This window comes from Rutidosis leptorrhynchoides, chromosome 3 (genome assembly GCF_046630445.1).
Source record: "Rutidosis leptorrhynchoides isolate AG116_Rl617_1_P2 chromosome 3, CSIRO_AGI_Rlap_v1, whole genome shotgun sequence".
NCBI classification, from domain to species: Eukaryota; Viridiplantae; Streptophyta; class Magnoliopsida; order Asterales; family Asteraceae; genus Rutidosis; species Rutidosis leptorrhynchoides.
Genome location: NC_092335.1, coordinates 90767858 through 90781530, shown reverse-complemented (window position 1 = coordinate 90781530; position 13673 = coordinate 90767858).

The window sequence follows — 13673 nt, the reverse complement described above, 5'->3', positions numbered from 1 at the left end:
TATATATATATATATATATATATATTTTGAACAAATAACATTAGTATTATTATTCATATATGTATATATAATAATTTCATTACATAGTATTTTATTTTACATAATTATGTATAACAACAATTTCATTCAATAGATAAATATCAGTTCAAGTTATTATATAAATATATTTATTTATATATATCTATATACATATCTATTTACAAATAGTTGTTCGTGAATCGTCGAGAATGGTCGAAAGTCAAACGAATATATGAAACAGTTCAAAATATTTGTGACTCAACATTACATACTTTGCTTATCGTATCGAAATCATATAAAGATTAAGTTTAAATTTAGTCAGAAATTCTCGGGTCGTCACACAGTAATTCACGGGTGTAGGTGTGTGTGATGGTGGAAGGTGTCGTAGTGTTGGGTTCATGATCATAACCGAAAGAAGCTTAAGGTGGTGGTTCGATGGTGGGTTAGTTATAACCAAAACTAATAGTAGCTAGTGGTGGTGACTTATGGGGTTATTCGAACAAGAAGATGGTTATGGGTTTATGATGAAGATGTTATTTATGGAGGTGGCGATCAATGATGATTGAAGTAAAAATTAAAGGCAACATGTGGTGTTGTTGGTGATAAAAAAAATGAACAAGATGGTGGGTTGTCTTGATGATCACCGGAGTTGATGAAGGTGGTGGTGATCGTAGGTAGTGAGAATCTAAGAGGTGGTAGGTTAATTGATGATGCTTTTGGGTTATGGGTTTCGACACAACCAACTAGTAGCAGTCATGGATTGTTTGAAGAAGAGAAAGGTGGTGATGAAGGTTGATTCAAGAAGAAGCAGTAGTGGGAGAAATATGATGGTGAAAATGCTACATCATACACATTCATATATATAATATCATATATAAACAACTTGGTAACGTAAATAATAAAATAATATAACTAAACGTGTGAAAATAATGATTCTCAAATAATTCTTGCCGACAGTTTTCTCGGAGTGCGATATCGTGTCCCGTTTGATAAATCAGTAGCGGATAAAAGTACATGGATAAAATTGGTCATTAATTGTTTAAATAAAAATTAACTCAACTGTCCGCGCTCGATCTCAGGTAAAATTTAAAAAGTATCAAAATTTAACAAGTAGCTCCTAAATACATTTTTAATAAGCCTATAATTTATATAACTCATTTTCGGATCACCGTTTATTTTAAAATCATATAAGTTTGAATATAACTTCTCTAAATAATAATCGAAACGTCCAACGAGTATTACAATCATTAAATAATTATATTTGATATACTATATATATATATATATATATATATATATATATATATATATATATATATATATATATATATATATATAGATTTATTTTAATAATAATTTAATTATATCGTATATTATTATTTTAAGTTATTATATATAACCATATATTTATATTTATATTTATATTTATATTTATATGTATACACATTTATTTACAAATAATGGTTCGTGAATCGTCGAGAATGGTCGAAGGCAATTGCATATATGAAAATAGTTCAAAATTTTTGAGATTCAACATTGTAGACTTTACTTATCGTGTCAAAAATATAATATCGTATCGAGAGTTTGGTTTAAAAATAGTAGAAATTTTCCGGGTCGTCACACGTAACATATTATGGGGTTTTAAAAGAAATCATTGAGCTACAGTATGGTGCTAACAATAAAGTAGTCTTGTTCCGATGTGACTGGATCTCAAACTGTTCAAGTAAAAAGGAAGATGAAAATGGGTTTACAATGCTTAATTTTCGTCGATGAAAGGAAGAAAAAGAGCCGTTCATACTAGCAAGTCAAGCACAACAAGTGTTTTATGTTAAAGATTGTGTTCACAAAGGATGGAAAGTTGTTATCAAGACAAAGCCTAGAGATTCTTATGAAATGGATGCACTAACATCTCTTGATGATGTGGAAACACATCTACAGAGCGAAACAAGTACGGGTCCTCAAATTGATAAAAATGTGAACATTGAGTTGGTTAGAGAGGACATAGATAGGATTGTCGTTGACAATATTACGACAACATATACGGACACAAATGAGGAGCATCTTGAAGATGATGCTATCATTGATTAACAAATACCATGCTGTTTTATAATTACATAGCCAAATCAGTAGATAAACTGTACCAAATATTACATACAAGTTGGAGTTAGATGAGATAATGGTCAACTTACAAAAGAGAGGAAGATTCTGACTACCAAAAAGAGATGTTGATTCTGACTACCAGAAGAGATGTTGAGAGGCACCAGTATACACTCAACATCTTCTCCTCTTGGTCAATGATTCTTCATTGTCTGAAGATTCAGACGTTACGACATGCCTTTGAATGTAGTCAAAATCATACACAACCATTCCAAATTGATTTTGATCAGAAAAAGTGAAGACGAGTATGTCAAACCGACGTATATCAACATCTTTAACAAGATTACTCCATCCATCAGAAAACCAAACGGCCTTACCATCGTCTTCCAACTTGAGATTGGCAGTATAACCTGTGGATGTGTTGATGAAGACTTCATCATTCAATTGACCAACAACATATATTGAATTGAACCACTTGATTAGGAGGATCTGCATAAACCAAGCATTTGGGTTAAGTTTTATTTGATATGTATAATATAAGATATTGTACAACTAACTGTATACATATTAACAACATTGTCAATTTGGAAGCTTAAGTATCGTGTTGACTTACCATCTTTGGTTTGGATATATCCACGAACCATTTAATGAATTTTAGATTTCTGTTATCGGGAACATGCTTTTCACATAGATCAGAATCGAACATTGTGAGTTCAAAAGTTGTGTCATCAACCATAGTTGTTTGAAAAACATCCCGAACTTTAATTTGTAGATCCTTAACAACCTGTTTCCATCCTGTTTTCATTGCTAGATCATGGTCATCCCACATGATTTGAACTTGTGCCTGGTAACCATCGGCAGTAATGACGTAAATCAAATCATTTGGATTATTGTCATAGTGACAATCGACCCACTTAGATGGGAATTTCTGTGAATATAAACAAGAAAAGTATAAGTACATATTTATTTATTAAAGTACCTATAAAATGTATGAGTGGACAATAAATGGTTGTTACAAAAATGTACATTAACCGTACCAGGAAACGAGTTGTAACAGCTGTAACGTCAGCAATGAATGAAGGTAATCGGGATGATGAAGCCATGACTTTGAAGATAGTGACGACCCGAAAATTTTTGACCAAATTTAAACTTAATCTTATTATGATTCCGACACGATAAGCAAAGTCTGTAAAGCTGAGTCTCAAAATTTTGGAACATTTTATATGAATGCATTTGACCTTTGACCATTTCTGATGATTCACGAACAATTAATTGTAAACAGATATGTGTGTATGTATATATAAATAGTAATTCGAAATATAATTTGAAGTATTATATGTTATTGTTATCAATAATTAATAAATAAAAATAGGATATTATAATAATTATTATTTAAAATATATCTCTATATATAAATAATGTATATTAAAAATAAATATTAAATGATTGTAATACTCGTTTGATGTTTCAATTGATATTAAGCAAGTTAAATTCAAACTTATATAATTTAAAAATAAACGATAATACGGAAATGAGTTCTATAAATTTTTAGTCTTATTAAAAATATATTTAGAAACTATTTGTTGAATTTTAAAACTTTTTATATTTCACTTGGGGTTGGGAGTGAATAATTAATATAATTTTTATTTAATAATTAATGCTCGAATTTTATAGCATAATGACCACAATAAATAAATATAGTTAATTTAAAATATGAGATTTTTCTGAACACTTTTATCCGCCACTTATTATCAACGGGATACGAAATAGTAGTCCGTGAAAACTGTCGTTAGTATGAGGACAATTAGGTTCATAGAGTGTTTTATTATTATTATTATTATTATAATATTTCATTTATTATTGTAAAACACTGTATTTGCATGTATATGTAAGCGGTTATGCACTTCAATCACGAACTCACTTGTTTGGTTTACTGCTACTTCTCTGTTTCTTGTTCTCTTGATAGAACATCCCACTACCTTATTATAGGAATATATATATATATATATATATATATATATATATATATATATATATATATATATATATATATATATATATATATATATATATATATATATATATATATATCTGCTTATGATAAATCCTTATTGATGATAAATCTGCTTATGTTTTATTTGATTCTGGTGCGGATAGAAGCTATATGAGTAGAGAATTTTGTGCTAAATTAAGTTGCCCATTGACGCCTTTGGATAGTAAATTTTTAGTCGAATTAGCAAATGGTAAATTAATTTCAGCAGATAATATATGTCGGGAGAGAGAAATTAAACTGGGGGATGAAACGTTTAAAATTGATTTAATACCAGTCGAGTTAGGAAGTTTTGATGTAATAATTGGCATGGACTGGTTGAAAGAAGTGAAAGCCGAGATCGTTTGTTACAAAAATGCAATTCGCATTATACGAGAAAAAGGAAAACCCTTAATGGTGCACGTAGAAAAGAGCAACGCGAAGTTAAATCTTATTAGTAACCCGAAGGCATAAAAACTAATAAGAAAAGATTGCTATGCTGTGCTAGCACACGTCGAGAAAGTCAATTTCGAAGAAAAGAACATCAATGATATTCCCGTCGCAAAAGAATTTCCCGATGTATTTCCAAAAGAATTACCGGGACTACCTCCACACCGATCCGTTGAATTACAAATACACCTTGTACCGAGAGCTGCACCAATAGCTCGTGCTCCATACAGACTCGCACCTAGCAAAATGAAGGAACTTTAGAGCCAATTACAAGAACTTTTAGAGCTTGGTTTCATTCGACCAAGCACATCTCCGTGGAGAGCTCCTGTTTTGTTTGTCAAGAAGAAGGATGGTACATTTAGGTTGTGTATCAACTACCGAGAATTGAACAAACTTACCATCAAGAACCGCTACCCACTATCGAGAATCGACGACTTATTTGATCAACTACAAGGCTCGTCTGTTTATTCGAAGATCGATTTACGTTCTGGATATCATCAAATGCGGGTGAAGGAGGATGATATTCCAAAGACTGCTTTTAGGACGCGTTACGATCATTACGAGTTTATGGTTATGCCGTTTGGATTGACTAACGCACCAGCTGTGTTCATGGACCTCATGAACCGAGTGTGTAGGCCATATCTTGACAAGGTTGTCATTGTTTTCATCGATGACATACTTATTTACTCGAAGAATGATCAAGAGCACGAAGAACATTTGAGTAAAGTGCTAGAGTTGCTGAGAAAAGAAAAACTGTACGCTAAGTTTTCAAAGTGTGCATTTTGGTTGGAAGAAGTTCAATTCCTCGGTCACACAGTGAACAAAGAAGGTATTCAGGTGGATACAGCAAAGATTGAAACCGTTGAAAAGTGGAAAACCCCGAAAACTCCGAAACACATACGCCAGTTTTTTAGGACTAGCTGGTTACTACAGAAGGTTCATCCAAGACTTTTCCAAAATAGCAAAACCCTTGACTGCATTAACGCATAAAGGGAAGAAATTTGAATGGAAAGATGAACAAGAGAAAGCGTTTCAATTGTTAAAGAAAAAGTTAACTATGGCACCTATATTGTCATTACCTGAAGGGAATGATGATTTTGTGATATATTGTGACGCCTTAAAGCAAGGTCTCGGTTGTGTATTAATGCAATGAACGAAAGTAATTGCTTATGCGTCTAGACAATTGAAGATTCATGAACAGAATTATACGACGCATGATTTGGAATTAGGCGCGGTTGTTTTTGCATTAAAGACTGGGAGGCACTACTTATATGGGGTCAAAAGTATTATATATACCGACCACAAAAGTCTTCAACACATATTTAATCAGAAACAACTGAACATGAGGCAGCGTAGGTGTATTGAATTATTGAATGATTATGACTTTGAGATTCGTTACCACCCGGGGAAGGCAAATGTGATAGCCGACGCCTTGAGCAGAAAGGACAGAGAACCCATTCGAGTAAAATCTATGAATATATTGATTCACAATAACCTTACTACTCAAATAAAGGAGGCGCAACACGGAGTTTTAAAAGAGGAAAATTTAAAGGATGAAATACCCAAAGGATCAGAGAAGCATCTTAATATTCGGGAAGATGGAACCCAGTATAGGGCTGAAAGGATTTGGGTACCAAAATTTGGAGATATGAGAGAAATGGTACTTAGAGAAGCTCATAAAACCAGATACTCAATACATCTTGGAACGGGGAAGATGTACAAGGATCTCAAGAAACATTTTTGGTGGCCGGGTATGAAAGCCGATGTTGCTAAATACATAGGAGAATGTTTGACGTGTTCTAAGGTCAAAGCTGAGCATTAGAAACCATCAGGTCTACTTCAACAACCCGAAATCTCGGAATGGAAATGGGAAAACATTACCATGGATTTTATCACTAAATTGCCAAGGACTGTAAGTAGTTTTGATACTATTTGGGTAATAGTTGATCGTCTCACCAAATCAGCACACTTCCTGCCAATAAGAGAAGATGACAAGATGGAGAAGTTAGCACGACTGTATTTAAAGGAAGTCGTCTCCAGACATGGAATATCAATCTCTATTATCTCTGATAGGGATGGCAGATTTATTTCAAGATTCTGGCAGACATTACAGCAAACATTAGGAACTCGTATAGACATGAGTACTGCCTATCATCCATAAACTGATGGGCAGAGCGAAAGGACGATACAAACGCTTGAAGACATGCTACGAGCATGTGTTATTGATTTCGGAAACAGTTGGGATTGACATCTATCGTTAGCAGAATTTTCCTACAACAACAGCTACCATTCAAGCATTGAAGCACTTTATGGTAGAAAGTGCAGGTCTTCAATTTGTTGGAGTGAAGTGGGGGATAGACAGATTACGGGTCCGGAGATAATACAAAAAACTACCGAGAAGATCATCCAAATTCAACAATGGCTGAAAACCGCCCAAAGTCGATAAAAGAGCTACGCTGACATTAAAAGAAAAGATTTAGAATTTGAAATTGGAGAGATGGTCATGCTTAAAGTTGCACCTTGGAAAGGCATTGTTCGATTTGGTAAACGAGGGAAATTAAATCCAAGGTATATTGGACCATTCAAGATTATTGATCGTGTCGGACCAGTAGCTTACCGGCTTGAGTTACCTCAACAACTCGCGGCTGTACATAACACTTTCCACGTCTCAAATTTGAAGAAATGTTTTGCTAAAGAAGATCTCACTATTCCGTTAGATGAAATCCAAATCAACGAAAAACTTCAATTCATCTAAGAACCTGTCGAAATAATGGATCGTGAGGTTAAAAGACTTAAGCAAAACAAGATACCAATTGTTAAGGTTCGATGGAATGCTCGTAGAGGACCCGAGTTCACCTGGTAACAAGAAGATCAGATGAAGAAGAAATACCCGCACTTATTTCCAGAAGATACGTCAACACCTCCAACTGCTTAAAATTTCAGGACGAAATTTATTTAATGGGTAGGTACTGTAGTGACCCGAAATTTTCCATGTTTATATATATATATATATATATATATATATATATATATATATATATATATATATATATATATATATATTAAATGAAATTGTTATTTACATGATTAAGTGTTTTCAACATGTTAAGCAATCAAACTTGTTAAGACTTGATTAATTGAAATAGGTTTCATATAGACATTTGACCACCCAAGTTGACCGGTGATTCACGAACGTTAAAACTTGTAAAAACTATATGATGACATATATATGGTTATATATATAGTTAACATGATTTTATGATAAGTAAGTATCTCATTAGGTATTTTAACAATGAGTTATATACATAAAAATGAGACTATTAAATTAAGAAACTCGAAAACGATATATATAACGATTATCGTTATAACAACGTCTTACTAAGTAGATATGAATCATATTAAGTTATTGATACACTTGGTTAATTATGTTAAATGATAAGTAAATATATCATTAAGTGTATTAACAATGAACTACATATGTAAAAATAAGACTACTAACTTAATGATTTCGAAACGAGACATATATGTAACGATTATCGTTGTAACGACATTTAACTATATATATATCATACTAAGATATATTATATATCATAATATCATGATAATGTAACAATTTAACATCTCTTTAGATATAATAAACAATGAGTTAAGCTTAGATTCCTCCTGCAAGTAAGCACATTCCAAATGATCTGGAAGTGGCTTCAATTCTAACTCGGGAGGTTCTTCAATTGAAGACTTGCTCCGATAATCTGCATCGCGTTCGAGTTCCTTGAACTCCTCCTCAGTCGGCTCATAGCTGTTTTCCATCAAGGTGGTCAAAATATCCACCTCCTCAACCTGCAACTCTTCATCAATTTCAACCAATGAACATTCTCCTGAACCCTGTAACTCTGGGAATTCCTGCAACAACTCAGACTGGACATTCGCAGTGTTAAGAAAATAGCATACATCATCGGTGTACACAGGGTACTTTAAAGCATGGTCAATTGAGAAAGTTGCATGCAAATCATCTATCCTAAGGGTCAACTGTTGGCCATAAACATCAATGATACACCTAGCAGTATTTAAAAATGGCCGACCCAGAATAAGTGAAATCCTCTCATCCACTTTCATATCCAACACCACGAAATCGGCCGAAAAAACCAACGACCCGGTCTTAACTAGCATATTCTCGATAATTCCATGAGGGAATTTAATAGAGCGGTCAGCTAGCTGAATAGCCATACGTGTGGGTTTCAACTCCCCGGGGTCTAGCTTCAAATAAATAGAATAAGGCATTAAATTTATGCTAGCCCCCAAATCTTCCAATGCCCTCATACAATCCAAGTTACCCAGTAAACAAGGAATGGTAAAACTCCCAGGATCCTCAAGCTTCTCGGGAAGCTTGTTTGCAACTACCACTGAGCATGCGGCATTCAACCTAACTGAAGAAACGTTCTCCAGCTTCTTCCTGTTAGTTAGCAAGTCCTTAAGAAACCTTGCATACTTGGGCATACCTGCAATCACATCAATAAAAGGCAAATTAATGTTAACTTTTTTAATCAAGTCCATGAACTTGGACTTTTCTGCCTCCACCTTCTCCAGTCTCTGCTTCCTCGGGAATGAGAGCGGTGGTTGATACTCTTTAACTACCAATTTAGCAGCAACAGTTTTCGGTACCCTCACAACCTTCTCAATCACCTGTTTCGGCTCCTTATCCCCCTCCGGTTCACTAACAATTACCGGCTCACTATCCTTAACCAACGACACTCGTAAATCATACTCATCGGGCTTACTCGGTGAATCATATGCTAAACCACTACGGGTAGTGATAACATTAACGTGCCCATTCTTCGGGTTGTTATCGGTCTTACTCGGTAACTCCCCCGGTTTCCTTACATTACTCTGACTAGCAAGTTGACCAATTTGTTTCTCAAGATTCTGAATAGCTGCTTGTTGATTTCAAAACATTTGATCATTCTTCTCATTGTTCTGAGTAACAGTAGTAACAAGCTGAGTTTGAGAAATCACAAGCATCTCGATCATAGCTTCAAGATTGGACTTTTTATCTTCGGCTTGGGGTTTCTAAAAATACACGGGAGCTTGCTGTTGATATCCTCCACTAGAACTTGGCTGGAACCTCGAACCTTGATTACCTTGAGGATTATAGGGATTGTTGAAATTCCTATTAAACTGCGCACGTCCCTGAAACTGATTGTTGTTCTGCTGACTAATAGAAGCAATATCTTCCTTCTGATTCATAGTCAAACCTGCATCACAATCATTTGCCAGATGTAATCCCCCACAATACTCACAACCAACCTTCATACCATGAATATCCTTATTTATCTTCTCCAAATTCCTACCAAAGGAATCCAACTTAGCACTTATAGACCCAAAATCGTCATATGCACCATGGGTTTCGGTTCTCTTAACTGAAGCTGAATGGAATGACTCATGATCCTGATGCCATTCGTGAGAATAAGCAGCTTGCTTTTCAATTATCTCTAGCCCCTCTTCTTCGGTCTTATCCATTAACGTACCACCTGCTGCTTGATCAATAGCCTGACGAGTTAGGATATCACAACCCTTGTAGAAAATCTGGATCTTCTGTAAATCATTCAACCCTTGTTGCGGACACGAGCGTAGCATATTAGAATAACTGTCCCAAGCATCAAATAGTGTTTCGCTGCTCTTTTGTCTGAATTGAGAAATTTCTGCTTAAAGTCTAGCAGCTCGAGACGCAGGGAAAAACTTCGATAAAAACTTATCCATCAAAATCTCCCAAGAGGTAATCGTACCCTCTGGTTGCTTATCTAACCATCTCTTTACTTCTCCCTTAAGAGTCCAAGGAAAAAGCCTTATCTTAATCGACGTATCGGCAACCTCATGCAGTTTAAACAAATTGCAAACATCATTGAAAACACGAAGATGCTCATTAGCATCCTCACTATCCTTGCCATAAAATTGGCAGTCAGAAGAAATCAAACTTAGGATCGGCCCTGTAACTTAAAAAGGCTGAGTGATGCTCGGTTGAGTAATCGAATTGCCTTAGCCCCCTCGTGTGGCCTTCAACTTTTCTGCCATAGTCTGAGGACGAAGTGGTTGTTCTTTGTCAGCCATATCTTCAGTCTCGAAAAGATCTAATGAAATGTAAGATTCTTCTTCTTCTCTGATTTTAGGTGGTGTATCGGGCACCACAGTCTCAGAACTACTTCCCAAATTAATTATATTAGCACTTGAAGAAAAAGATGAATCCACTGTAGACTGATGCTCTTGACTTATTGCTCTGAGCAACTCTCTTTCGGGTTCTGCAAATAGTTGAAGAATCGGAGAATTAGAAGAACGCGTATGTGGCATGCACTACCTGTTATCTGCGAAATCACAACTAACAACTGATTAAACGCATCGTTTCAATTGAGAATAACGAAAAGAAATAATAAACTATAACTAAACTAAACTAAGAACAATTAGAACAATCTTAATTTTCGACACAACTGTCCCCGGCAGCGGCGCCAAAAACTTGATGTGTGATATCGTATCTATAATTTATAATGGAAAATGCCGGTTAAAAGATTACTACACACTAACGGGCAGTGTACCCGATCGTGTAATAGTATAAATTGGTAATTCCGAAATCGTTCCAAGGACAGTTTACACGTGAGAATTAAGATTGTAACTAATAAAATAAACTAAGTTAATCTATGAAAATCGAAAGTACGAGATAGTTTGTTTTGTGGCTATTTAACGATTAGCCAAATCAAAGATAGATCAAAAGTAAAAGACAATATTTTTGGGTTTTTAAGTTTAAATAAATCAAATTGCAGACTCAACGGAAAATAAAGATATTTGAATTCAATAGATAAAAGAATGTTCGCCTAGATCTCCTATTCGCAGTGTTGGATGATTTGTTATTAAGCACTAATTCTATTTATTAATGCATGCAATTACAGAGTCGGTTTACCCAGAGTTCTCTTTTAGCAAACACGTCAAACTAGGATTTATTGGCTTAGGGTTCCCTTTCACCAAAGATCTCTTTCGTTTGTGACTTAGTAATTAGCTAATTATAAGATTAAGATTCAATTGGTTACGCGTTCGCTCCACACAATTCACCCCTGTTTTATTCAATCAATGTTACCCGGTTTACCCCCTTGATCAGTAAGCACCTAATCGGTTAAGACAAATCAGTTAGAAATTAGATCACTAAATTGAAACAGGGTTCCCTTTGTTCAAACAAGATTCACTAATCAACCTAGTAACAATAATCAACACCCACAAGAATGGTTCTTAATCAAAACTCATAATTATCATGCATTAATCAATAAAACATTAAAGTATCATCTAAACACTTGCAAATATTCAATCTAGACAAACATTAAAAGCTTAGCAAACAATCATGGCTAAAACCAAAATCACAAATAAATAAAGGAAAGAATTCATTGTTTATGACAAAGAAATCAACCTAATTAAATAAGCAATTGCGGATGATAAACGGATTGAAGGTTGAATCTGGAATGATTGAAGTGATTGAATGACCTTGGAGTTCTCCAAAAATCACCAAAAATCGCCCAAAAGCTGCCACAATTCGTCTGAATGGAAGTATATATAATTAGGGTATTTTTTGGGCCTTTTATAACTGCCAAAATTATCTGAACCGACAGACGGTCGCGCCGCGACATAAGTGGTCGCGCCGCGACATAACACTAAAACTGAAACCCTTTTTAAACCAACTTCTGATCTGGAAAATAGCCAAACGTCGCTCCGCGACCTCATTCTCCGCGCCGCGGCATAACACTGAAATTAATTCCTTCTTTAAACCTTGTTCTGTTCGCGAAATAAGTTAAACGTCGCGCCGCGGACACATTTGTCGCGCCGCGACCAACAACTGAAACTGAATCCCGGGTTTATTTTTCTCTTTTTACTTGCTTTAATTATCTCAACACCTCATTAATCAATAAAACATTAACGTTTTAATCCTCGATGCACTAATAATAATAACCAATCAACAAAATGCCTCAAAAGCTTCAAAAACCGCATCTCTTCTACAAAAAGCTCTTCAAACTCGAACCTTCTCAATATTATCAAAATAAACACCAAATCGTATCCGAACGGACTAAATTATGATCGATATCGCTAAGGAAAATGTGTATAAAATATGCGATATCAATCATATTAAGATATTGTTACACTATATGTAACATGATAAAATGATAATTAAATATATCATTAAGTGTGTTAACAATGAACTACATATGTAAAAACAAGACTACTAACTTAAGGATTTCGAAACAAGGCATATACGTAACGATTATCGTTGTAACGATATTTTAATGTATATATATCATATTAAGATATATTCATACATCATAATATTATGATAATGTAATAATTTAACATCTCATTTAAGTATAATAACAATGGATTAATTACATTTAACAAGATCGTTAACTTAAAGGTTTCAAAACAACACTTACATGTAACGACTAACGGTGACTTAACGACTCAGTTAAAATGTATATACATGTAGTGTATTAAGATGTATTAATACACTTTTGAAAGACTTCAAGACATATATCAAAGTACTTCTACTTAACAAAAATGCTTACAATTACATTCTCGTTCATTTTCATCAACAATTTTACTCGTATGCACCCGTATTCGTACTCGTACAATACACAGCTTCTAGATGTATATACTATTGGTATATACACTCAATAAGCAGCTCCTTAGCAGCCCATATGAGTCATTAAATATGTGGGAACCATCATTTGGCAACTAGCATGAATGATTACACAAAATTACAAAATAATTACAAATCATTCATAAATTATTTACATGAAAACAAAATTACACATCCTTTATATCTAATCCATTATGAACGACCAAAAACACCTACAAACACTTTCATTCTTCAATTTTATTCATCTAATTGATCTCTCTCAAGTTCCATCTTCAAGTTCTAAGTGTTCTTCATAAATTCTACAAGTTCTAGTTTCATAAAATCAAGAATACTTTCAAGTTTACTAGCTTACTTCCAATCTTGCAAATCCATTTCAAGTGATCATCCAATCTCAAGAAATCTTTCTTATTTACAGTAAGA